At 41.0% G+C, this 27,989-nt stretch overlaps 1 protein-coding gene and 1 long non-coding RNA gene across 17 annotated transcripts in view; one reads left to right on the top strand and one right to left on the bottom strand.

Annotated features, from left to right (window-relative positions):
* Positions 1–27,989, bottom strand: part of CAMK2G (calcium/calmodulin dependent protein kinase II gamma) — a 255,718-nt gene that overhangs the window by 119,595 nt on the left and 108,134 nt on the right. The window lies entirely within an intron of this gene.
* On the top strand, positions 20–27,860 carry LOC140684478 (uncharacterized). The gene is made up of 2 exons (XR_012056798.1): positions 20–154; positions 25,456–27,860. It is a non-coding gene; the product is annotated as an uncharacterized lncRNA (long non-coding RNA).

The following is a 27,989-nucleotide window of genomic DNA, read 5'->3' as shown; positions in this document are numbered from 1 at the left end:
CTGCGCTGCCGCCCGCGACCGAGGGAAGCGGGGCCTCCAGCCTTTCTGCGGATCCACCTCAAAGTTGGGCCCTGTGCTCCCGAGCGCTGTCAGGCTGCCCGACCTTGGGGACGCGTGTGGAAGTCCCCGAGGAAATGAACCATCTGGTGCAGAGGTAAAGCGGTAACACGCGAAATGGCTTGAAACTGTTAAGAGAGTGCGAACCGGCATTCGCACACACGCGTGGTTTATGGTGATGGGACTTGAACGCAGAAGACAAACAGAAATCATCAGTCTCCCAACTACAAAAGAGAATAAACCAGCCTCTGTGCTGTCTCTACTAGCACAGCATCTGAGAGTGCTGCTGCAATGCCTTCATAAGCAAGTTTGTTTTCTCCTTTTACTTAAGTGAGTCTGTGTCTGTCTGAACAATTGCCAAATCTGCTTAATATGCAGATTTATATAGGGCAGTCACTGATCCAGCCAGAGAGGGAAGGGCTGCACTGGCCTCTCCTGCGTGACTGGGAGTGCAAGCTGTGTTAAGAACATCCAGAGAGACAGATGAGTGTACCATAAGCCAGGAGTAGCATTAAACTGATCTGAAAATTAAGAGTACTGTATAAGTACCATATATTTCTGCACCATGTCTGGGCTATGAAATCATCATGTTATTCAATCATATGAAAAGTAGTGACAGCAGCCACCTGCATATCCCCCCCTGCTCCCTGTCTCCAGGTTAAATGCAGCCAGCCCAGTGCTGCAAAGACTACATTGAAGTGATGCAGTGTGCAAAATTTCTCTCCTCCTATGCAGAAAGTAGATAGCAAAAGTAGGACAACATAACAGTAGCATTACAACAAAGCAATACCTCTAGAAGGTGATTATGAAACAACAGCATTCTGCGTCTTACACCATGCCAGCATTTAAACCTGGAAACCTGCTGACACAGCTGTATAATTCAGAGAACCAACAAATGATCTATCCAACAGGTATCAGTTGATCGGGCTCCTGCCAAGACCAAACTGTTCCAACAGCCTCATTTGGTGGTCCACCAGTTTCTTTAACAGAACAGTTGCAGCCAAGGAGGAAAGCAGTTTGACAACCCATGGTTCTTACCAGGGGAATTGGCTGATAACATGAAATTCAAGTGCAAGATTGTATGTACAGAAGTGAGCAATGTTGCTGATACACAACTGGCACTGCATTTCCACCACCCAAAATGACATTAGATGTCCTTTGTGCAGGAAAAGTGAGCTGTTAGGTTTGTGCTGTGGTTGCAGTAGGCGATGTCATCAGGAAATAAGCAACCCATTCCCCAATGTTAAAATGGACAGAGCAACTGGAACAGGGCTCTGTTCCAACAATACAAAATTGAGAGGAGGATTAGGACTAAATTTTAGCATGCAGTAGTAAATAAGCAGTCAGAGGGAGTGAATCTTACTTTTATACAGAGGAAAGCAGCTAAACCATGACCAAAAAGTACAGCAACTGGAGAGTTTTACCTAAACCTATGTATTAAACTGAGAACTATTCTGCAGTTGAAAACTATTTTAGCTGGACTCAAGGAGTGTTCTGTGCTCTACACAAAGCATCCATGATACTTAAGAAGCTCTGATAGCAGTGGTCTTATAAAGATACACGAGGAATGTAAAAAGGGAGACAGAAGAGGACATTTCTCATCTTCAAATGCTACAAGGAAAAGTTAGGTCTGGAAATCAGAAAGGGAATAGAGGAGCAAGTGTGTAAAGAAAAACTAACCATGTGTTCTGCATAGCAAGTGCTACAGAAACAGATTGCTAACTGAGAAACTTGTGTTAAGTGAGAAGTGGGATATAAATTGAGTGACAGACTTGATTAAACCAAGTACTGAGTGGGAGACTAAATTATGGGAGTAGAGTTTTTAAAAGGAATGTCGACAAAATGAAGCAGGAGGAGGGGTGGCAATATGGGTAAGAGAGTATTGTGTCAACAGAAAGAAATATTGATGTTCTGGCTGACATTCTAGTCTACTTGTACTGAGAGCAAAACTGCAAACAGAGGTGAATCTGGATGGTGCCTGGTCAGAATAATGTTGCAGGGCCCAGAAAATATCTGAGCAGGTAAAAATGGTTTTGAGAGCCTGTGCAATATTAATGGGAAATTCAGCTAATGAACAGTGAGATCCTGACCTGAGATATGTGCAGGATTGAAATCTGGCAGTAAAGCTTTGCTTTTAGTACTAGCCAGCTGCAGATTTCACATTACCAGAGTGGCAGTTTTGGTCTCTATCTTTGAAGTAGCACAGTTTGGCTTATACAGTACTCTAAACTGTCAGGGATCTGTGAGGTAATAATCTGATTTTAATAACTGGAGCTGAGTAAGAGGCACTAAAGAAAGTAAGTAAAATGCAAAGGATTTAATGCAAAGCCCATGGGCGTAAATGGACATTTCCTCTGATGTTAATGGACTTCGGATCAGGCCCCATCTGTCCATGGAGCCTAAGGTCAGCTTTGGTATGTTGAAGAATGTCTGTGGGAAGGCAATTACACAAAAGTGTCGGTCTTTAGGGAAGCAGAGCGAAGGACCAAAAAAAATATTTCACAGACACTAACTGGAATTCAAAACACTGTGGAAAATGGGAAGGATGCTGGAGAAGATGCATGATAGCATCTTTCCAGCAAGGTTGAACAAGCCAATGGGCAGCATGTATCTGAATGCTGATTGCAGCAGTGCTGGCTAGTACCAGAAAGGAGGAAGGGTGTTATTAGCAAAAGGACTTGGGAAGGGTAAGAATGGGTGGAGTTAGAAATCAGTCGGGGAGGTTGAAAGCAAGTACCTAAACAGAAACATGCAGTGAAGAAAATGAGTAGGCATATTTTTTAAACAGACATTTTCTGGATTTATCCTATTAACTTGGGGGTCCCACAAAGAATCAGCCCATTTTTCTCTCTATATCTCTGCTCTCCAGCCTTTCTCTTTTGAAGTGAGTAGCTCCAGGTAGGTCTTACTCTCACAGAGATATTACAGGGCATAAAATTCAACCTGTCCTGCTATTGTGTGGGGCTTCCTGACACAACTTCAGTATAGTAACAAATGAAAATGCAAAAGAAAACATCCAAACATCTAAAATTGTGTGAAATATTCTATCATCTTAAAATGAGAGATTTTTTTGGCAGGTGAGGAAATTTTGAAATTCTTAACTATTATCTTGCTTCTGAATCCACAAAGAAATATGCAAAGAGTAAATGAAGCATCATTTTATCATCACTGTTCATGGACTCGCATTCATGTTCACAGAAGAAAGCCCTCTTATTTTCATAGGTGATCATTCATGTTGTCTACACAAAATCTCAATTTTTTTTTACTTACACCATTGTTGAGTATCTACCAAGAAAATAAATTTTCTTTAATGTGCCTGGTTTTCTTCGTTCTCCCAAACTGACATTCATTTGCTGCCTCTGAGGATTTATAAGTGAGGCTGATAAAAAGAAAAAGTAGCATGCATAGAAAAAAGATTGGAAAGAGAAGAACTTTTTAGTGAATGAATATAAAATTTATATTTGAAATAAACGATAGAGTTCTGGAGAGAAGCAAATATTAAATTACCCTATTAGTAGGGACTATTCAGCCATCCACCTAGTTTAGTGTCTTGTCTTCAGTAGTGACCTATTCCAGATGATAAATGTAAGAGAGGGGGAAGAGAAGGGTATGAAAGAAAGACAGAGAAGAAAAAGGGAAAGGAATCAAAGCAGGCCAATGAAGAAATCTGTGTGACTATGACCCATGTGCATATTGCATGCTTCTTGATTATAGAGTGGCTTTCCTCCTGACCCCAAGCTGATGATCAAAATATGCCCTGAAGCACCAGGATTGGTAGCCCCTGTAATTTTGATCCTAGCTTGTGTCAGTGCACTTGCTATTCTGTTTCATGTCAAGGCCTAATCCTTTTTGATAGTTACTAAGCTATTTAAGTCAATAATATCCCATGGCTCTGAGTGTTGCATGTTAATTATATGGCTCATAAAACATATAACCTGATCTCATTGCAAATTTGTTCTATTTTAATGTCTCTGAGTGCTTTCTACTGTTACGAGACAGGGCCAGTATTGGTAGTGTGACCAAGTGACCAGCCCTGTTCTGTACATCTCTGCTCTGCAGCGCTGTGTCAGTGCCCCAGGAGCTCAGACCAAGGAGGGGGCAGCTGTGTCTGGCAGGGTCTCAGTGCCTGGGTGCCTCCAGGCAGGCTCTGTGTACCTGCTGGCAGCCTGCCTGCTTCCCCAGCCCTCCTAGAGAGCCATGGGGGCACATGCCTTTCACTGGGATTTTTCCAAGTCACCTAGACACAAGGTATTTTCCTCTCAGCTTGAAGAGCTTGCAACTTTGGATTTCAGAAGCATGGGCTAGGTCCCCAAGTAGGAAAGGGAAGCATTTGGTCTGCATTCAGCATATTTAACTGGCAAAAGCTCACTCCACACTATCTTTTTTTTAGAGCCCTATCCTACCTTAATAAGGGATCAATATCAGGTTTATTGACTGATTTCACAAGCTGTTACGGATTCCTGCACACTACATACAATATAGGCAAAGCCTAGTGGAATATAACACATGGATAGTCTGGAAGAGCTGAGTACTTCACACACAGCAATACAGAACAGGCTATAGCAGCCTGATTTTATGTTTCTCATCTCATGAAAATCCAAGTCCCTTCAATAATAACATGAGCTCTTAAGTTAGAAACTGAGTGAGCTCCTGAAGATTCGCCTTTCCAGATTCTTCTTGTAAATTTTCTTTGCTAGAGAGACATCACTAAACAATTTTTGAATGCTGAGTTGCAGTGTCTACTGGCTGTTCTCTTAACTGATCAGTTTAACAACATATTATGCTTTTATCACATCTAAATTATTATTTCAAATTTATCCATAGAACCCTATAGAAAACAGAAAGGATTATCAAAGTTGGACAAATAATGTGAGCAGTAAGAACTTATTCTAGTTCTGTATCTATAAGAAAAATTAATAACAGTGCATTAAAAACCCCAAGTTTTCACTTCTGTCTTCTTGAAACTGGCCAATGTCAATTGTTAATTGTGTGACGAGCAGGGTTTCCCACCACTTATATGACAACAAGGTCATGTTCCACAAATTCCTTTAATAACTGTCCAGTAATGGTAACTGGTATGCTAAAATCAGTCTCAGATGAGGTAAGCCTCAAAACATTTAATTTCTCTTGCCTCCCTTGATGCATGGATGACAGAGAAACAGATTTTACTGCTTCACCAGAAGAAGTGGACAGATCCATATGATCAGTGCCCAGTTTAGTTTAAAAGTGACTCCAGGCAGCTCTGCTGTCACTGAAGGGTTACTCTGTGGGTATACGATAGTGGGGAAACATCTTGAACATTCATTTGAATATGGCCATCGCAGTGGAATGTTCAGGGCTATTTTAAGATTCACACTGTTTGTTTAAACAAGATGGCATGACTCAATGACTGTTACGTAAAGGATGAACACAGATTTCTCCCTATATCCCAGATATCTCTACCAACTTAAAATATTGTATGGAATTATACATATACCATGCTGAATGGTATTGATTACTGAATGAATACCGAAAACTAATGCCACATCGTGGAATGGAGTCTCCCTCTTTTTAAAGTAAGGTCCCTGTCAAAGGAAAGGCTAATATTGCAAAAAAGATGATGGATGGACAGGCCACAAGAGTTGAATGCTGCCTTTCAGAGTGTTGAGAAGAATATGAACAAGTAACTCCCTCATTGCTGGGGTTCACCCATAACCAAAAGGAATGAGAAATGAGCATTTGGTTTCTGGTGATCAGTCAATGCCATCTATTGCTACTGCTGAAGAAAAGACTTCCATTTAGTGCCAGATGCATCAAATTTTGTTTCTTTGCTGTTTAAAATGGAGTACAGATCACTGAGAAAACCTCAAGTTTACCTCTTGCAACCAAAGTCATCAAAACATTTGGCTATTACTAGTTCTATTTGAATTAAATTCAAATAAGATAAACTAATATATCTCGCACTATCAATTTTGCCACCTTGTCATCTCAGTTGAATTTATGGCACAGTCCTTGTGGAGATACTAAACTTCCATTGAGTTTTCTGTTAACTCTTGATTTAAATGGTTGTGGATTATTGTCCCAGAATAAAAGTGCTACACCAGAGATACCCTGAAGTGTTCAGAGACTCTTGAGATTACAAAGAGACCAAATCATTCCCTTGGGGAACTTGCTGTCATGTAGTATATTGATGGATCAATTTCAAACTGCAGGTTGTTCAGAACAAGGCATCTGTCTGGTCTTGTTTGGTAAAACACTGTGCATATCTGGTAGCGTGTCATTGACTGATCAATTTTAAACTCTCAAATCATAGCACCCTACCAACTAAACATCAAACCATGACTGGAGTTATTTAATGTTAACACAAAATAATAGAAAGGTATTAAAAAATACAGGGGTTTATTATTAATTTTGTTAAGCTTGCAGTTTGAAAGTTTTTGGTTTTCACAAGGAACAGCCTGTGCTCCTTGCCCTGATGGGAGTGCTGAATTATAATATGTAACATGACAAAATCATCCAGCACTGGGATTCTCAAACCTTTTTATCCTGAGAGATTACTCTGAAGCTGCGAGACATTACAAGCAACATTTAATCATCAAAGTTTCTGGTCCATTATAAGCCATGAAGTAGTCTACTTCCACAGCACAAACATCACTGCCAAAATTGGCATGAACTGGCCCCTCCTGGCAGTCTCAGGAAATCAACGTTTACAGAGCCTGTGCTTTCCTGTCATCACCAGGCAGAAGTCCTTTCAAATTTAGGACTAAGGCAGGAAGGGTGTATTTTCACTAACAATGTCCACAGTAAAAAAGAGTAGATGCAGAAGCAATATCTCCAGAGTATTCCACCATCACTTTCACCAGCACAAAACTCTCAAATAACACCTGTTAGCAGAAAATACTGGTTTTCCTTTTTTTCATCTTTGAATCCTCTTGGTCCAATGTTTCACCTCCTCAGTTTGAATACTAACTGTTTACAGATGACCATGATATTTTTAAAAGAGCCTGTAAAACCTCTCCATTGTAAAACAACCAGTTTAACATTTATGCATCATTTTAAAAAAATAAACATTTTAACCAAAATTGCCTGAATGTTTACACAACAGGAGAGATGGCTCACAGGACTCTTCAAAGAACATTGGCAGTAATTTTCTATCTTGAGTAAAATAAATTAATTAACGTACACATCCTGTTTAACATCAAAAGAAAATCTGGCTCCAAGGAACAATCCAAAGGAGAGGGCCTGTGAACGTTTACAAAAACAGCCTGAGCCAACAAGAGCAGCAAGAGGGTATTTGGAAACTACAGCAAAACCTCCACCCAGCAGCTGGACTCTGGCTTCTCCAGGTTTCAGTTCTGCCTGTGTGTAACGAACAGGGAACACACAGTGAGAAAGACAGGCCTGATTTCCCAGCCAGAGCAATAGTAAAATAATGATTTAAATTCTCCATTACAGCCCCAAAACCTGTCAGAATAAGTGAAGTGAAAAATGTTTTACAATGAGATAAATGAGCCAGAGAGTGGGACAGTGACTCTCTCATGACCTCATGGGAGTGCATCTGTCATGGGGAAGGCAGAATTCAGGCTGCTTCTCCAGCATGAACAGATACAGACACTTTCCTGTGGATCTTGATTTTGGGTGAAGGTAATGCAGTAGTGCCACTCTGAATTAAACATGCAGCTCTCAGCAGCTTTTCCCCCAAAATTACACCTCAGCATGGAGTGCCATTCACAATTAAAAACTCACTAAACTTTTCTTATGTTCCTGCGTCTCTTTTCCATGGAATGGCTGTGACTGCCACTGCATTCTATGCCTCCTTCTGAGTGCACTTTGTTTCTTGTATCTTGTTAATAAAAATAAAATGCAAAAGAAAAAAAGATGATTCTTGACAGGTTAAAAAAATTTCACCCAACATCTGTCAGTTTGGGTTGAGATCCCCATTAAGAATCCACCACTGAGTCTGCAGTGACACAAACTTCCTGCCTTTGAAGGGCAGCAGGCAAACACACCTGACTGTGCGGAAACACAAATATTTGCACACTCAGAAGCCCTCAAGTATCTAATTTCTATACTGTAGAGAAGGGTGTTATTTCCATGTTTAATGACCTTATGTTACATTTGAGAAGTACCAGTGAAAAAATACACCAGCAAGAGATTAAGATGCTAGCTCCTGGCTGTTTGTTTCTTGAGTACTTGCAAATCACAGAAGTTTGTGCAAGCACATGAAGCAGAACCATGCTTCTGGTCACAAAGATGTGGATAAGGCGACTCATGCTGAGGTGTGCACATGTACGTGTGACTGGATGGTGCACAGGCCAGGTAGATGTAGGTACTGCAGTTCCACAAATGGGAACAAAAGCAGAAATACCATAAACTGCAAGGAAAGATGAAGGGTGTTTTTACATATATATTTCAAGACATACAATACATGTAAAGGCCAAATACCCAGAAACAATAGCGAGGAACTGACTTAGAGTGAGCTCTATGCAGCAAACAAGGATAGGCTAGGGTGTGTCAGAAAGAGAATGACAAAGCATTTTATGTTTACATGAGAAAATAAATGCTGTCAATATAATTAAGAGCCAAACTCCATTTAGCTTCTGCATCTGAGTGAGTATGGAAAGGGATTTGCACTCTGATCCCATGCAGATGTAACATTCGGCTGTCATTCTTACGGGAAGAGCAAGCTCTCAGTGCGAATCATACCTGCTGGCTATAACTAAAATTCACAGAACTAACATCTGCCTCAGCTTTGGCATCTGTCTCTATTCCTAGATATGCACAGGAGTAGGTGAAAGCACAATCTGGACTGTCACTGACTCCACTGCATGTTCCTCAAGTCCAGGAGCTGGGTTAATTCATTTGATGAATGAATGATGCCAATTGAGGACTTGAAAGTCCTATTCCTAGCCCACACTTCCCTTTGGCAAGAGAGAATGGGGGAGTTAAAAACTTAGTTGTATTGCATGTCACCAGAAATACCATTTCAGAGTGAAACTCAATAGTTTTACAGGCACACACAAAATGTTTGAAACTCCCATGTGATTCCATTTCTCTTGCTTTAGAAGAGCTTCATATCATATTCATATTTTTCTGTCAACAACTTAGCTGCTTTCTAAACCTAAATATTGCCTATTTATTTAAATCCATACCTTCACCCTTTTGTCTCAGGGGTCTAATCCTCTTGTTTTCTTGGGATAGTATGTCTGTCTTGGTAACTGAAACTTTCTTTATCATTTTCTAATGCATATTTACCAACACTGATATCACAAAGGTGACTGCTTAGATCAGCAGTTCTTTTCTGTATGTGAAACACTGTGATGGACGCAGTTTTGAGCTATGATTACCACCCAGCTGATTTAGAGATGAAGCCTTCTTATGGACACCATGCATACTTTGAGCATTACATTTATTTGTCGAACTGCTAACAGGCCAAACCTTACAGAAATCATCTCAATGCTAGAGATAAGAATCTAGCCTCCTGTATTTCAAACTAGAACTTTGTTAGTTATGAAATGTATAGTCAGAACAATAGCAAATGTTGTATTAAGTGAAAAGGATATATATTATGAGTGGTTTTTGGTTGCCTCAAGTCTACCTTCACAAAACATTAGCACAAGGATTTGCTTAAACACACAACACGTGGTTATTCTGGCCTTAGGCTGGCACAAAGACAAGGCCCAGCAACAGTGACATTCACAATTCAAGTTTGCAGCATAACTTCTCCAAATGCCAGCACTGGCTCAGTCAAAAACATGCTGCACATGCTGTGCCACCCTGTCAATGTGTGCTGCTTCTGGGACTCTTTTTGCTTATGAAACTGTTTTAGGAACAGGAGCACAGGACAAGTGACATTCAGGACTCATCTGCGGCTTTCAGCTCCACCTTGGAAGTAGGCATGCCCTTTGGGAATGGTGCTTTGGGGACCCATCCTCACATAAGTCCACCAGCACAACCAAGGGGGAAGGGAAGCAGCGCTTAGTACTTACTCCGTATGTGTTGTATAGGGACATTTCCTAGTAGTAAATATTTAAGAAGCAGCAGGGGAAAAGATATAAGATGCATACAGCCAAAACAGATGTGGGACATCTGAGTAAAGGGTGAAGAATAAGAAAAGTAGCAGTGACTGTTGGAACAGTCCTGCTACTACTGAGTCATAAGCAAAAAGAGGCCACTGTGGGAAAAATTGCAATCCATTGCCAATGCAATTTAGCATTTATAGAATATGTATAAGTACGGCAAGATCTCAAGACCTACAGACAGTGAAAGTCATGAGGCGATCCCAGTGTATAGTACCATGAAAGACAGTCCAAACCAAATAGCTTCCAATTTCTTCCTTACCAGTCAAAAACGTTAGTAGTTAAGGGGGAGCGCGTGGGCTGAGCTGCGCGCTGCGCTGGCAGAGCTCTGACCGCAGGCAGGAGCTCGGTGCTCGGACGCCCCGGGACAGCAGCGGCGGGAGACACCGCGCGGCAGCCAGGTCAGCCTGGCCTGACACAGACCTCGCCCAGGGGCAGCGACCCCAGCTCTCAATATCCCCAAACTGCCCGAGCAGTCAAACCGCATCTACAACAGCCATTTTAATCCTGCGGTTTAATTAGCTAAGAAAACACTTCCAGTTTAAGGAGTTATGAACTACCCACATGGCAAAACTACATTCCTTTCAATCAGCTTCAGCTGTGTGTGGGTCCAGCTTTCGACACCGCAACTTCTGCTTTTGTTGTCCTCTGCTCCTGTAAAACTCTTTGTGCTCATCCGCCAGTGTTCCCTTGTCAAAATCAAACCTTGCCATAGGATCTTGAAGCAGATGATCTTGCCTTCTTATCATAAACAATTTTCTCTACTGAACAGTTTTTGTGCCTTCTTGGTGGCAAACAGAGCTCTTTGGACATGGGCTTCTTATTTGCATAGGTCAGCAAGTATTTACATAGTGATGTCCAACAATACAAATACAACAAAAAGATAATTAAAGATTTTCATTAATAAGTCATGACTGGACATCATTACAGGGGCAGAACTCCTAATCAAGACAAAAAAGTGTTTAGAGAAGAGACTCAAAAGAAAATTCTCTCTCTCTTTCCTGTGTCATTTACCTCAATGGTGAAATAGAAACCATCATTTAGATTCAGTTTACCAGGTTAAAAACATTTTATAGGAAATTATTATTATCATTTGGTATTTTTTAACTATTTAGAGGAGAAATTACAAATATCCATTAATATATTTGAGCAGAATACCTGATATATACAAGATAACCAAGGACGCATATTCAAATTTAATTTCTAAGAACCTATTTAAAACATCCTTTTAATACTACATGTAAAAAGGAGTGGGAAAAGCACAAGAACAAATGCAGAAGCACACCATACAATGCCATAACAATTCATTTAAGTAATTTTCCCTGATTATTACTGCAAATTTAACACCAGACTGGGCTAGCTATGAGATACTCCTTCCTTTTGTATTCATCTCAGACAGCATATACTGAAAGACATTTCTAAGCATTGTACTACAACAATCAAACCTATGTCAATTAGTAACTTCTTGTGCTTTTCAGAAATTAATGATGCTATATATTGCATATATACTGTAACAGGAGACATCAAAGACCCCAAAGTCTACCTTTCAGCACCGAGTTTAATGTGGATTAAGGTTTTCCAGGCTGAAGATGCCACTTGCTTCTGTCACACAACAGGCAGGAGAACCTCTGTTCACTGCATTTGGCAGCTTGCTGAGAAAATCTTTACTGAAAGTCTGGCCTCCACACAGGGTATCCCTGCAGAACCCCTTAAATAGCCTCTACTACGAGTAGGTAATAAGGGGAAAATCCACATGCCTAGCTATTGAGAAAAAAAATACTCTAAAGATAGTTAAAGTAAAAAGAGATACAACTTTGGGAAGTGGAGGTTGCAGGAAGGGGAAGGATTTACTCAATTACTCAAGTAATGGCCCCACAGTGAATGAGTACAGGAGGTGTAAAGAGCCAGATTAGATCCTATGGGGAAGTGGTTCCAGCACAAGAGGAATTCTTGAAACAACCACCGTGTGTTTGCACTTGAGAAATCATCACAGTTACTGTAATTACACAAGCACACACTGCCCCCAGAAGGCAGCATCCCACACTTTCCTACTCATGCTGATTTTTTCTGCTCCCTCTCACTTGCCTGTACCAAGGATAATTAAACACATGGAATAGTACTCTTACAGAGAACATTAAGTAAACTAGGACTCTTCAAATTAGAAAGGTAACAAATTAAAGTCCTGTGAAACTTGCATATGAAATAACAAGGGAATTTAGAGAAAGAAAGAAAGAAGAAAAAGAAACAGCTAAGTGCCATAAGCATATCCTTTCCAATAAATAGCTAGTTCTGGTATTGTCCCCTGGAATTCAGCAAGCCAGGTAGCCTTAAGCTTGCTAGGTGAGTATCAGGCTAGTAGGCCTCAGAACAACAGGGTGACATGGTCCTCCAGAGTTCCTCACATTGCTGCTGCTACCCGGGGCTCCCAAAAAGTGTATCAGGGCCAGACAGAAACACCCTCCTACCCCACAGCCTGATCCTTGATATGGACGGGACAGAACTGAGCTGGTACTTTCCGAAGGAATTGGCTAAAATCTCTCAATCCCAAGCAAGGTTCTGGAGCTCCCTCCAGCTGTCATCTGGGCCTGCACAAATAGATCACAACCCTGAGCAGAGGTATGCAGACCCTGAGAGAGCCAAGGATATCTAAGTGGCTGCCAACTTCAGAGAATTTTTTTGTACAGTCTTCTCACTTTGTTTATATTTATTGAGATACTCTTTTCCTCCTATGCCTGGAAGAGCTTTAAAGTCTTTTCCAAACTTCCCCTTTGCAGAACAACACACATGCACAACTACAGTAATGTAATTCCCTTTATCATTTCCTAACAGGACTAAAATATTAAGTTCCCACAAGACACTTTGCTGTAAACAAAGTGAAATTTATACTTTCATAAATCAATTGTTCAATGACAGCACAAGCAGCACTGCTGGAACTGCACAGGGGAGGGATCCAGAGGGATGCCTGGCACAGGCGAGCCGGGTGAGATGAAGACTAGAGCAATGTGAGGGGATTGCAACTTGCGACAGCAAGAACATTCCTTATACCTGGGAAGAGGGATGGAAACCCTTGCTTGTGAACGCGGAACCGCCGGACACCGGAGAGGACAGCGCGGCAGGGCCGGAGGCCGGGACGGGCGGCTGCGACGCCAGGGGGCGCCCCCGGACAGCGCGCGGGCTGTCCCAGAGTATCCCGGGACATCCCAGAGTATCCCGGGACATCCCAGAGTATCCCTGATTATCCCAGAGTATCCCGGGACATCCCAGAGTATCCCTGACTATCCCAGAGTATCCCGGGGTGTCCCAGAGTATCCCTGACTATCCCAGAGTATCCCGGGACATCCCAGAGTATCCCTGATTATCCCAGAGTATCCCGGGACATCCCAGAGTATCCCTGATTATCCCAGAGTATCCCGGGACATCCCAGAGTATCCCTGACTATCCCAGAGTATCCCGGGACATCCCAGGGTATCCCTGACTATCCCAGAGTATCCCGGGACATCCCAGAGTATCCCTGACTATCCCAGAGTATCCCGGGACATCCCGGGCTATCCCAGAGTATCCCGGGGTGTCCCAGAGTATCCCGGTACATCCCGGTGTATCCTGGTCCCGTGTGGCCGGGTGCCTGCACTGGCCTGCGGGCTGCGCTCTGCCTGCTGCTCGGCTGTGGCCCAAGACACAACAGCGGTTAGTTTTATCCGTCAGGTGTTCAAAATGTGACACGGATGAGATTTTTTTTTTTTTTTTGAGCCGTACTTTGTGTCCTTAGTAGTCTCTGAAGTTTGACTTACAAGTTTTAAAGACGCAACATATTCAAACTTCCAAAATTTACACTGACAGAAAAATTTCAAACAAATGAATGGGTTTATGGAGACTGTAGGAAGTGCCCTTGTTTGGATTTTTGACCATCTGAACAGCAGCTCAAGACTCCTGTAAATTTACAGTCCAAGCCGTGCCCCAGCTCAACCCCAAGCACAGACTGTAGTGCAGGTGACGAAATTCAGCACTTAGCCCACTGTAAGGGCTGCTTTGGTTCTGAGGTGTGTGAGGGAACGACTGACTGGGTGTGGTGCTCATCCTCCTCGAACAAATCACACTCCTGCAGTTTAATTCCTGCAATGCCCCGACAAGTAATCAGCAAATCCAATAAAAACTGGGAATCTCCTGCAAGGCACTTTAATTGTAAACCCAACAAGAAGAAGGAATTGGTCAAAGAGCGAAAGGATAATACACCATGAAACATGACACGTTTCTGTGGCAACATCTAGCTTAAAATTAATGCAGGCTCCGAGAGCTCATTATTAATGAAAAATTATTTTCAAATATAGCTTTGTTTCTGGTCTAAGGCACCTCGCAGGAGTTGAGACCAGTAAGAAAAGGTCAATGCCACCAGACAATTTACATTTGTAAATACAGACCTGGAGCGGTCATATTTTAAGTTGCTGGCTCCACAGCAGCCTCAGACAAGCCTATGCTTTTCCCTTTTATCTCTTTATTTGCAAGATGTGATAGCCGTTATCTCTCTCATAAATCACAAACAGGGCTCTGACAGACAACTGGTATATAAAGAATGAAGGCTTGTTAACAGTCACTGAAGTTATGCCAGCTAACAACCCCGCAAATTCATGCTGTTTGGCTGTGGGTGTATTCATTTAGCTAATGAATATCAGTGAGTGGGATTAACCAGATAAACCTGTAGCCAGTGAGAAATGACTACTATGTAGGGTGCGCACCCCTCTCAGCAATCCATGATTAATGGATTCTAGTAGAGTCTATGCTTTTCATAAACTCCAGAATAATGAGCCCCAGTTTGCTCAGGGAACTTAATTTTTCTAAATGTAAATCTCTGGAGGCTATGGCTCCCCAGGTGACTTACAAATGACAAACAAAAATTTGGGAGAAAAGCAGTTTTTGCAGTTGAACCTAAATGTGCATTCCCATTGCAAACAGGAGGAGGGGCTGTTGTTTGCAGTTTAGAGTTCCCAGGGCTGTTTGCCATAGCCAAGAGAAATGTTTACTACAGCTGTAATCTGTTACGTGCTGTTGATTTTAATTGCTTTTCAAAATGTGAAGATAACTGTGATATTTGGAAGAGACTGGCAAGCTGCACTAATAAGCTCTGTTGTGCAGCAGATCTAGTTCACAATGTGCTCTGCAGGCTTCTCTGCAAAATTTTGACAGTGTCCTGCGGAGTGAGGAAGGAAAGGAAGGATCTTAGACATGCCCTACCCAGCCAAAGAAGTGAGCCTGATTCACTGCCTATCTTGGATCTGTATCCACAGAAGCCTAAGCCCTTCCTTAGAAGACCCTACAGAAAGCAGCCAGCTATAGCCACAGAACTATGGTGATACTAAGTAATTAATTCTTATTGTAAAAGCAGCTCTGAACATCAGATTTGACACAAGTTATTTGGTCCAGCAAGAACTGTCTTGGAAATTATTAACATAGTACTTGGGTTAGAAATGGGCAGCCAGCAAGGCACCTTGGCTGAGGGCTCAGAGGGGTTCCTCAAATGTTTGGGAACACTCCAGTTCCAGGCTAATGTCCATCCCAAGGCTGTTCCCCAAAGGTTTCAGCCTCTGGTCTCAGCTGGTGATGTATGAAGGAAATTCTTTGCTTCACTCTGCTAGGCAATTGGTATTCTGTGACACTGACTCACCTAGAAGCAGGTTGGAGGTGCAGTGTGGGTGCTGGTTACAGCTGGGTGCTTCTGTGATGGGAAATGGTGCAGTTTGTTTCATCCAGCCCCTTGGAGTCCAAGAGTGTGGGCTTCTTCCAGGGGCTTGTGTAGTCTCAGCCCCAAATGCAGAGTGCATTTTTCACTAGTAAGAGATGATTCAAATGAGAATGACATGTCAGAGGGTTAAGACTTGCCTCAGCAAAGCTGTACTGCATAGACTCCACAGACAGCTTTTCTTTTGCAGCTGTGAGCTGGAAAAATCAGAAAATGAGGAAAAAAACATCAGCCAGGCAACTAGTGTAAGCTGGCAGATTCAAACATAATAATGGAGAGAAGCTATTGCTCTCATCCTGTCACACCCAGATACCCAGAAACCTCAAAATAAACCTGATTGTAAACATGATTTTCAACCCTGGATCCCAGTTTCTAATCCTCCAGAAAAGCTAGGTGTGAGTTCTCTGTATGCAAGTTGTTTGGCTCAAATTGCAGCACCAGAAATTACCACGTCTATTTAGAAGTGGATAACAAATATGAACTGATTTTCATAAATGCTTGAGGTCCTGGTAATTTCAAGCAAGCTGTGGGTATTCAGTATCTCTGGGGAAAAATAAGATTAACAGACCCTCAGTTGTTTTCATGTGCCAAATATTAATTCTTGGAAGGCTGACCTGACACATGTTGGCTCACTTCTTGTTTGACCTCACTGAGACCTATTTTCCTCCTCTGGATTATATACATAATAATGATATCTCTCCCTATAATTTGTCTGAATAATGCTATGCAAATAGTAGATATGATTAATTACTGTCCAGCTCACACTTAAGGAATAGGCAAATTGGTAATTTAACCTTTTCTAAAGATTTTTGGCTTTTGAACTGTTAATTTGACAAATAAGTGAAAACCTCAAACACTTGCACTTACATACCTTGTTAAAATCAAAGCCAAAGACAAAGCCATGCCTTACTGATATGAACAATGTCTGCAAATAATCAGGCACTTCAGATTTTCTTGCATAAACAACTGGAACAGGTCTGAGCAAACAGAGGCAAGTCCATACGTTCAACACCCAGTCCCTGGAGCCAGGGCAATGCAGGACTGTGCAAGTTCTACCTGCCAGAGCCCTGCCTGCACCTCCCCTGCCCCAGGGTTTCTGTGTCTGTGCTCCAGATCTGTCCTGATAGTGTTTGACTGTAATGTGGATTCAGATTAGGAAACTGGGACCTGCCCTTTTATTCCAGGCAACAGCTGAGGAGCCTCAATCCTTGCCCAGGCTGTGTCAAGGGTGTGGACATGCCTGGTCTGCCCCTCTCTGCCCCGCTGCCCTCCTGGCCTGACCTTGGCTGTGCCAGTCCGTGCTCAGCTGGCAGCTGTGCAGGCTGGGGCTGGCTATGGCGCTGCGCCCGCCCCTCACCGACTGCGCTCCAGCTGCCCGAGCACAGCTCACCTTCCCTGGCGAGCCCCTGCTGCTCCCTAGCACCCTCTCCCCTTCTCATAAAGGGATCAAAGGTGCAAAAAAAAGGTCTCCTTATTATATTTCTTTATACTGGATAAAAAATTATGATTTATTCGATTGCTTTGGGTAAGCAGAGGCCTGTGGGATCTTGCCCTACTGCAGTTTTGACCTCAGCAGCTTTTACAGAGGGATTTGGCCATAAACCATGGCAGGCAGGGCACTGAGAGAAGGAGACACCTGACCAGGCCACAGTGGGAACCGTAGGTTCTTGGGAGCCAGTATGCTAATAGAACCTTCCTATATTTGGTCAAGTTTCCAGTTTTCCTTCACTGTTGGTCAAGACCTTTTTCTTATAAGGTCATGTTTTAAGTTTGCTTTTCTGATTGGGCCTGTGTCCCTATACCTGGCTGTGTTTGCCCCACCCCAGGGTATTTGGAACCTAGTCTGTACTTGCGCAGTGTTTGTTATTTTTGCTATTAAATTTTTTATTTTCTGGATAGTTCCATCATTCCCATTCCTCTTTATCAACCAGCTCCTCCCGGCAAAGCCAAAGCAGGGGGACCTCACAGGGCTTCAAAGCTCATAGAGGCCCCTTCATATTTCTGTGCCTATGGTGACCTAGTTTTAATCTTCATTGTGAATTGATAAAAAAATCTGCTCTTACAGGACAAGCTGGGACTCACAAATGAGCCAACTATATCTGGAAAATTCACCCCAAAACTCCCTATAATCTAAAATGGAAATTGCTGAATGCTTTCAGCACATGCACGTACCACCAGTCCTCACCAGACACACAGGTGGCTGCCATTCTGCAGAGGCCTATGGAGGTGCAGTGGGCACAACCCTGACTCACCCAGACAGCCCAACTCGGTCTGAAACAAACCTGCCTTGCCTGTGACACTGGCAGGGCTCGGGGTGATGAACACACCATCTTGGCATCTAGGCTACATTGGCCTGCCTTTGCTGAGGGGCATGGAGCAATGGTAGCAAACACCAACCACATTCACCTTGTGTCATACAACCCCAGTAAACACGCCTGGGGGAGAAGGCAAAAGTGTAACTCGGTGTTGTAGCCAATGCATTAGATATTATCTAAAGAAAAAAAGAAAGGCAGAAATGCCTCTTTGTGGTAAGTATATTTACAACACCTCTTCACTGGCTCGCTAAAGTGATACTCACATTGTCACCATCCTGTACCGAGGTAAGATTCAAAATAAATGTACTACCAGCTGACCAATTAGACATAGGCACTTAGGATGTTACTCCACTTAGCCTGTGCTTTTTAAGGCAAAGCATTGGGTGGTCCTCTCCTTGTGTTTGTACAGTTCCTTAGCATAATGGGGCTTTGATCTGTAACTGATATTCCTACAGCTATTCAATAGTTGAGGCACTTAAGGGATTTCAGAAAACTGCCCAGTACAACTGGCAGGTAGCCTGGCTGGTTGTCACAGAGCAAACTAAGGATAGGACAAAGAAAATAAAGAAAAGTAGAAGCAAAATGGTAGGATAGTTTTGCACTGTGGCTACACACTACATAATCTGAATGAAAAAAGAAATCTTTTGAATAGTTGCTCAGTTTTAAAAAGCAGGTATTAATTACCACATAAGCTAAAGGGAGAATGACAGAATCTAGAGTTACTTTTTCCAAGTAGTTTAACTTTAAAAAAAGCTAGTCTTTCTTTTGGATAAATTTTCTTCACAGCAGTGAAGAATAAAAACTTCATCATATTAATGCTGTAAATCAAAGCAAAAAGCCCAGTATTATTTCAAGCCCATTTGTACCTCTAATACATTTGAAATTATCCCAGCCATTGCATGATGATTGTTTGCTGAGATTTTCCATATGATTAGTTTCACTCTGATTTATACATTTCTTATATTCATTTTTTTATAACACATTTTAGTTTTTCTGAGGGCAAACATTTTGTTTCCAGTATCTTCTCTAACTAGAAATAGTCAAGTGATATGACCAATTAAAAGCAGATTACACTGCATGGTGTATTTCCATTATGTCTTCAGACTGTGCCTAATAACACTGTTTTTCTTTCTACAAAATATTTTGGTTTCCTTGAAGAAGTCCAGTGACAGAGATGAAAACAAAGATTAAATTATCCAAACACAGATGCTCAGAAGCAAACATATAAGAACCCCAGTACAAGGATCCTTAGAAAAGTAATGCTTTAATTTGCTAGAGAACAAATATTAAGACTATCAGATTAAGGGACATGCTGAGCCTTGGATTTTGAAGGAAACCACTTCAAAACATCCTGTTTCTTAAAATGACTGATCTTATCTGTGAAATAGTAACATGCCTCATTTCATAATTTGGGAAGGTGCCCCAGACCAATAGCAGCAATGGTCAGAGAATTTCAATTTCCAGCCTAAACATACTTAAAACCAGTGGACACAATCTGAACGATCTGTTCCAGGGATTCCCCTAAGTGATGCTTTTTTCATAAATAGCTTCTATCATGTAAATGCCAATGGAGACATACCTCACTTTCATCCAGTCATCTTTGTGCCCTCAATAATTGTCCAAATCTCTTCAAACAATATTATTATACCCTCCACTCCTTGTGTGCCCAGCTTCCTACAGACTCATCCATTTGTAGCTATTGTTTACTGCTTTTTGTTTCCTTGGATCCTCTGGTCTCGTGTCTGTATTTTTTAGCTTTTTGTCTGTGTCACATACAGTGTTAGCAGATTCATCAGCCATGTGCAAGGGCAGGAAAGAAACCTCCTTCCAGCCTTCACGGGTACACTGGGCCCTCATCCTCATCTCCTAGAGGTGAAGCTGCAGACGGCCTGGCACACGAGCAGAGTCCAGCCAGGGGCAGACCTTCAACTCAGCAGATTGACACTTGCTGAGCCTGACAGACCGCTAACTTTCCTGACTATCAACAGAATTTTCAGACACTTGCAGTTAAAGAACATGTTTTAAAATGTTGGTTCAGGGATTAATTTGAATGTATTTGAATAGATTTGATGGGAATTGAAAATAAAAAACTCTAAAAAAGATCCCAAGAATCCTAAGAAAAGACAAGCTTTAAATGAGTGGGCTGGACATTTTAAACACTCCAACAGCAGTGAAGATTCTTACAGCCAATGTGTGGGTCAGTGACAGAGCTGGTACTAAAACTTATCTTTGCAACTCATGAATCCAGGGTCCTTCCAAGGCACAAAACTGGCTACTACAGTAGAGCAGCTTATGTGTATTTTCAGGGGGAGAGAAGAGACTAGAAACTGTGCTGCTCACCACTCTCACTTAACAGCCAGGTCAAAAGGCAGGAGGCCAAATTAGATAGATCAAATATCTATCTATGCTACATTGCTAAAAGCATGTGAAATATATAACTGTATTAACAGATTCTGTAGTGGACTAGACCTCTTGTTATTCAGGCAACTCGAGTACGTGACAAGTTATAATTATGTATTGGTGAATTTCCCAGTTATCAAAAACAGTATTATTTTGAGCTCCTCAGCATTCCCTCAGTCTTAGCTCAAAGAGAAAGAAAACCCCTCACTGATACATGAGAAAGTAGGAAAGCAGACACAACAAAAAGCACAGCATTGCTTAATGAATTGGGAAAGGAATGAGAATATTTGTCTTGTAGCTTTTTGCATACAAGGTCCTTTCCCCAACACCATGTAAGGAGTGTTCTTGCCTTGACTTTCCAATTACCATGTACCAAGTATGCAAGGAATACATTCAAGCAGGAAGTTTGAAGGATAATTTTTAATGTCCACTCTGAGGTTTCCAATAGGATCCATTTCCCTGTGTTTTCTCTAACTATAGGCTAAACTGCAACTTACAGGTATAAGCTAACTTCGTATAAATCAGATTTAAAGTAGCTTAATCCATTTACACTTGCAGTTGCAGCAGCTTTATTCAATGGGTTCATCATTAAAGTAAGCTAATTGTACCTTCCTGGTTACCGACCTTCTCCAATACAGATACCCTGCAATAAAGTGAAGCGCTATAAATTTAAAGTGATTGAATGCAATGAACATATTCTTCACATACTTATGTTGTAAGGCACTTCTGCCCTAGGAAAAGAAAATAGAACTGAAAAATCCCTCACAATTCACTACAAATGAAAAAATTTAAATTATTCACTCATTTTAAGAATATGATCACGTGTAAGGATTTCTTCTCAAAGGCTGATATGGTATGAAAAATTACTTGATCACACTGAAGTGGCTTCTAAATGCAACATTTTTACAGCAGCCCATAAACTTTCATTAGTTCTATAGGAATGCACTAACCCTCACCACAAACACAAGGCCCTGAGAATGAGTGCAAGGATAAATTAGTTAAGTAAATAAAGCTGATCCATTGAGCACAGGGGATTGTGGTTTCTCTAGAATCAATTATCCAAGCCATTGTCAGTAACAAAACTGTAATGCAATATGATATTACTTGTGAATCAGCACCTTCAAATGTGTTCACCTTTACACTGACACTACTGAGGTGCTAGGCTGCAGCCAGAGCTTCTTAGTCTCTGTAGAAGAAAAGGAATCATTCACTGCATTTCTCATTAGTGATATCTGTCCCTTATAATATTCAGGCTCAAATTTCAGTTTCAGACAAGCTAAAGCACAATGAGTGGTGATGTGCTTGAATTTCTCCATTAACAATTTGCAGGAATAGAATCAATTATATGCCCCACCAACATTCTTTCCAACAGGTGGGAGTAGAACTGCTCTTTTGGTTGTTTTCCATCCACAGAACAGAATGAGAACCCCAAGGCATTCAGAATATTATGATATACTTCTACTCTATATTCATGATGTCCTGAAAAGGAGCATACTTCCCAATTTGCAAGAGACTAGCTCCTTGAAGGTGAAACATTATTCAGGGGAGGAAGGAGATGCTATAAAGGATGTCTGTAATTATTAATAAACACAATGAAGGAAAGTAAGGTCATCTAGTTGGAAAGCAGTGTGAAACAAAACAAGGAACCATTTCCTCCTAAAACCACACATTCACCATGCTGCTCATTCCTGGTTGCTGAGAGTGTCATTATCAGTCACGTTATAAGGTGAGACCAACTCCTACTGTTCCCTTGGGAACTCATGCAAAAACTTGATAGAAAACAAACTGAAGGCAAAGGTATTTGAAAAATGGAAGAGAGTTTCCAAAGATACATCTGAATTTTGGTACTTCTTTTCTTAGCAGTACTCATGCCATAGACAAGAGAAACCTATGCAAGCAAGGTAAGACCATTTTAATAATTATTTCTGTAAGCATTGATGGAGAATTGAGCAGGAAATGCACTGAGAACTGGCAGGCAGAAAAGCCATCTTCCTGTGCAATGGGAATGCTGCCTGACACAAACACTTCAAGACCCTCATGGCTGCAGAGATTAAAATGTCCCAGAGACAGAAGGACACTGAATAACTTAGGGTTTGGCAAATTTACCTCCTGAACATTGCTGGTTGCCAAGAAAATTCATTCTGACTCCCAAGAAGCCGTATGTATTGTTCCACGAAAGGATATGAACAAGTGTAATATTGATGGCCCATAAAAGTAGTTTAAAAAATCCAGCAGCTTTAAGAGATTTTTATCTGGTCTGAAGAATAATTCTGGTCTGCAGAGGAGACCTCCTTAGCCTCACTGAATGGCACTTGTCCAAAAAGACCTGGCGGGTGGCCTGCCTGGGAAAAAAAGAGCAAAAGGACGGAAGCGGAGGTGACCTGGTAATGTGTCAGCAAGGAGTGGCAGGCCTGAAAAAGACTTTATGGAGCCAAAATGGGATAGAGGCATATAATCAAAGCCTATTTTCCTACAACAGTTCTGCCCTGCAGAGCCTTTATTTTTTTTTTTAAATCCTGTGCAACAGGAACCCTGAGGAAACACCATCTGACCTTCCCAGGACTGATGCTTAGCAATTGATAGTGCTGCTTACACAAGTGTCAGGATATTTCATTACAAAATTTGACCCCTTAATTGTTAGATTTATTTCTGAATTATTTCAGAGAATGGTTTACTGAAGATCTGCATATTTGTCAAAAATATTTATAAAGATTTACAAAGCGAACAAAACCAAGCCATAGTACTGTGGATATTCAGACTCTCATCTGTTAAAAATACTTTTGGCTTTGCATATCTGTAAGATCTATCTTGGACAGCGGCATGCTTCTCACATAGTCATTAGTCAAACTGCAAAGCATGTCTAGGCAGTAACTAAGGTTTATAGTCCACTAAATGGATATGCCAGTAAGAAACTGAAAAATTCTGACTCACCTAAAACAACAAAAGAAGGTGATAGCAAATAATGTAGATCTACATAATAACTTTCTACTTTCTATTTTTCTGCTCTGTTTGATGTTACTCTTTTAGGTTAACTAGCAAAACTCTTCAACCCTGTTTCCAAAAATAACTCTCTTCATTCCATACCTGCAAGATCTTCCCATTCTACACGACCAGGCTGGAAATAACAGGCTTGTTAAAAATAGGTTAGAAACGGTTGCAAAATAGGTGATAATTGTTAAGCATGCACTGTTAGTTTGGTTAGGGTAAAAGGGGTTAAAAGGGTAGTTATAAGAAATACGGTACTCTAGTACCATAATACACCTAAGTGAAGTGCACTTCCTCAAGCGAAACGAGCCAGCCTGGACAAACTGTAATGGGCCAATCAAGCGCCTTAAACCTTTATGCAAATGAAGGATCCAAAAAGAAACCAACCCAAAGGGACAAAAAAACAGGATAAAAAGGGGCATCTGACCCACTGAACCTGTGCCACTCCACCTGGAACATCGGGGACGTCGCTGCTCAGAAGACCCAGCGCCGGCACAGCAGCATCCTCGACGGGAGCGCTCCTGCTCAGCCTGCGGGCCCCCTTGCTTTAGGCCTTTCTTGTTATTATAATAAATGCTGAAAACACTTTTAGTACCGGGAGTGTGGTCCCGTTTTTAACAGGCTTCCTGGTATTAAAGAACCTGCATTTCAAAAAATTGTTTTCATGTCACAAATTTGCATGTCTCCACTACTTTTAAGCTTTTAACAAAATTGTAAAATCACATCCAATGATGATGTACCCCTTGCATCTGGTAACTTACCACTCCCTTAGCGTCCACATTCTAGTTGTTTATATATCTGTTTAAAAGGACTCAAGCATGTTAACAGTATTTGAAAGGGAGAAGACACAAATTGACAAGACACACCATAAACAGCCAAGATCCACCAATAAAATGCAGGGATAAAGGAGGTATCAACATCCCTTCAAAAGCTGTAACAGAGAAAAGGTTTAAGAGCCCTTTTTTCTTACTGGCATAGGCACAAAGGCAGGATTGCCCAGATTTGGAGCTCAGAAACACTGCTGTTCTCTATAAGTAAAGGAGCTCAGTCTAATTTTTTTTGCTGAGAATTCACTATTTGTTTTAATGTCCCCACAAACTATTTGGCAGCAGCACAAAGGTTTCTTCAGGCAGCTGTGGGATATTACTGAGCATTTCATGCTCCTAGCAATGCAGTAATTCCCTAACCACTGTATAATTAAGGGCTTTGTTGAGGTCTGGTGACATATTTGAGTACTTGCAGGGCTGCACCTTTTTTCATAGGTCAGACTGACATGCACCAAGAAAAAAGACAAATTTCTAGCCAATATATTTTTCTGCAAATATGGATTCTTCAATAATCTTTCATGGCCGATAGAAGTGTAGTCCATCCCCAACCTACTCCATTTGTCCTCCCCTTGGAACATAACCATTCTCTGCACTTGCTTTTAGTCACCATTAAAGCCCCACTGCTCAGAGAACTCACTTGTCTTTCTCGAGGTCAGAGCAGCTAAACATTGAGTCTTTTGTTCTCATCACCCAATGAAAGGAGAACAAAATTCCCGAGTAGATGATTCTATCTTATTTGATCATAGTTTATAATTTCTTCCTTTGTTTCCTGTCATGGACTTCCCTGGGAAAGGAAATAAGAAGCTTTCCCTGCCTAGTGTGTGATTTCCCTGCCCTTCTGCTGACAAGCCAGATGGCTGGTGCTGACTGGTGATAATATTACAGTCCATGCAAGAAGCAAAGGGGAAATGATCTGTCAGCATTCAAATAATAAAACTTGCAACTGCCACAATTCACTGCCAATGACTTACTCATATTTGTCTTTTTAGAGCCTTTTCCACCCTGCAAAATCCTAAAGAAGAAAAAAAGTGAAAATACATTGTGGAATTAAAGACTGATTCTAACAACTTTTTTTCATGCAGGTGCTTCATGAAAATCTGCTGTAAAATCATGTGGATGACTCATACAAATGTGTGCAGAAGCAAGCAGCTGTTCTTCCATGCTAAGAACATTTACTGAGAACAACAAATCACTGACTGCAAGATGGGCAGTTACATCTCTTAAACAGGCATTCAGAGAGCTGATAAAAGCTTTAAACAACTTGAGTGGCAAACACAGATACACAGATCACCTGCAATTGCCTAACTTCTTGTTTTAAGTGCAATTTCATGCTTCACTTCCCAGCAACATAAAGATTGAGAACTAATTGAGATGTTATCAGACTTCTGCATTTTTCCAGTTTAACAGGATCTCTCCCTTTCATGTACAGATACTTCAGATTTAAGGAATTCTGGCTCAAGCTGTGATTTACATAGAGAGAAAGATAAAATGTTGTCTCAAAGGATTTTATGTGAGTTTCCAAAATCTCACATTTAGGAAAAAAAAAAAAAAAAAGAACCACCTGTAATTAGAGATTAGTATGTTAAATAAAATTCAGAAGGTAGTATAATAGAGAAGTCATATTCTGGGTAAGTATGGGTATTCCAACCTACTAGTATAGTAGAAGCTACAGACTGACTTTTCTACAGTGACTAAAATCCCTTGAGGCTTAATGTAATTTAACCTGTTTTTCTTAAGGAAGTATGTTCAATGTAGGTTTTGGCAACATTTTATTTTTCACACATGATGAAATAACCAGCAAAACATCCTGTCCTTTCTCACACAGATGAAATAAACTATATGACTTTCCGTGAGAAGACTTAAAAAGAAAAGAAAAGAAAGAGAAAATAATGAAAACACAGAACTAGCTCCAATCTGATCTCTATTAAAAACATGATGTTTGATAGAATATTAAATTCTATAGGAACTGAGTGGGGCTTTGCATATCCATTTTATCTGAAATTTTGGATGTTTTTCATAACATCATGGAAACACCCAACATGAATAGGGTGACTTAAATACTTCAGTCACACACTATTCCATGTCTTTCTGGCATGTAAAACAGATTGGTGAGGAAAGACACAGGGCTGAAACTCAGGGCATTCCCAGAAAACACTCCTGATTCTCTTATGGTAAGACATCAAGAAAATCATTGTCAACCTGCTGCAAAATATGAGTCTGGATTTGGTTTATGCATCATCTTTCTATCTATAGAAAAGGGACTTTTTAGAATAGAAAGTCTTCAGGGCAAGGAGGGTGACTTAGCAAGTAATTGTAAATTTTCTGGCAGGTTGGAAGTCTGATTTCAGCATTGGCCTCCAGGCAAAACTTTAAAGGTAATGCAACTTCCCTGTGAAGCACCTGGATGCCATCAGTGATCATTATCTTACTGCCTTGTCTATTTGATGGCTCTGCATTGCTCGAAGAGGGCTGAGAGTTACATCTAATGGTGTTTCATATATACACCTGGAAAAAGGTAAGACATTTCACATATTTGGTAGCAAAACTGGTGTCAAAGGCCTCACATATTTTCGGTGGAACAGTGCTACAGGACATGCAATTGTGAACAGAATTTTTGAGGATCTGTCCAGAGTAGGAGGGGCAAGAGTTGAAGTTTTGCTTCCCTGTGACTAGTGACACAACTATCTGCTTTGGTGCAAAGGAAGGTGCTAAGCACTTACTAGAAGAATTTGCATGCTGGACTTTTATTGTTATGTCCTTCATCTGTGATTCCTGTCCTCTAGATGTATAAATAATAAGTAAATTTTTCTGGGTCTTTGTATTAACAAAAAATTACAGCTCTCTTCTAAATAAGTTATTTGGAAATGGTCAGGCAGAATGAAGCTGGAAAAACAACATTGCCTGAAACTATATGCTGAAAACACCTTTGAAATATGTTTGCACCCAGAACCAAAAGACTTGGGACTCTTATTCACATAACAAGATCTGGAGAGAAAGAAAAGTCCGTAGATATGACAAGTCCTGAATAAGTTATTCTAAAATACTTATTTCTATCATAGAAATATAGAAAAAGTATAGAAGAGTATAATTTTATCTTCTATGTCTGCAATATTCTTTTAAATCCTGAAGGGCTAGGGAGGGTGCTTGTGGCCTAAGAGGGTATACATGAAATCTGCTGGTGTTCTAGTTTAAAATAAATGTGCAATATTGCTTTAAATTACCTGTATATAAAGTCAGTCTTCATATTCTCTGTCATCCACCTTCAAAACAGATACAGCATTTCCTCTGAAGCACAAGGCATCAAGAACTGTTGAGTAGATAATGATCTAAACATGAACGTGCTTGTAGCTGCAAAACCAGTTTCTACAGGGAGATGGACACTCTGTGGGTGCTGCCATTGAATATTGTAATTTTCACGGGATTGCTAACTTGGGAGTTTCCCCACCCTCTGGCTGCTTGCTGAAAATATATGCCACGTGATCCTTGAGACACCTAGTTGATTTTTAAACTTCTTTTCAAGATATTCCCCTTAGTTCAAATCTGGACCAAAAGACAATAAAACCCATGTTTTTAGGATTTTGGAAGTTAGTATGCTTTAACTTCCACTATGGTAGCT

This window comes from Taeniopygia guttata, chromosome 6 (genome assembly GCF_048771995.1).
Source record: "Taeniopygia guttata chromosome 6, bTaeGut7.mat, whole genome shotgun sequence".
NCBI classification, from domain to species: Eukaryota; Metazoa; Chordata; class Aves; order Passeriformes; family Estrildidae; genus Taeniopygia; species Taeniopygia guttata.
This window is presented reverse-complemented; position numbering and strand designations above follow the sequence as displayed.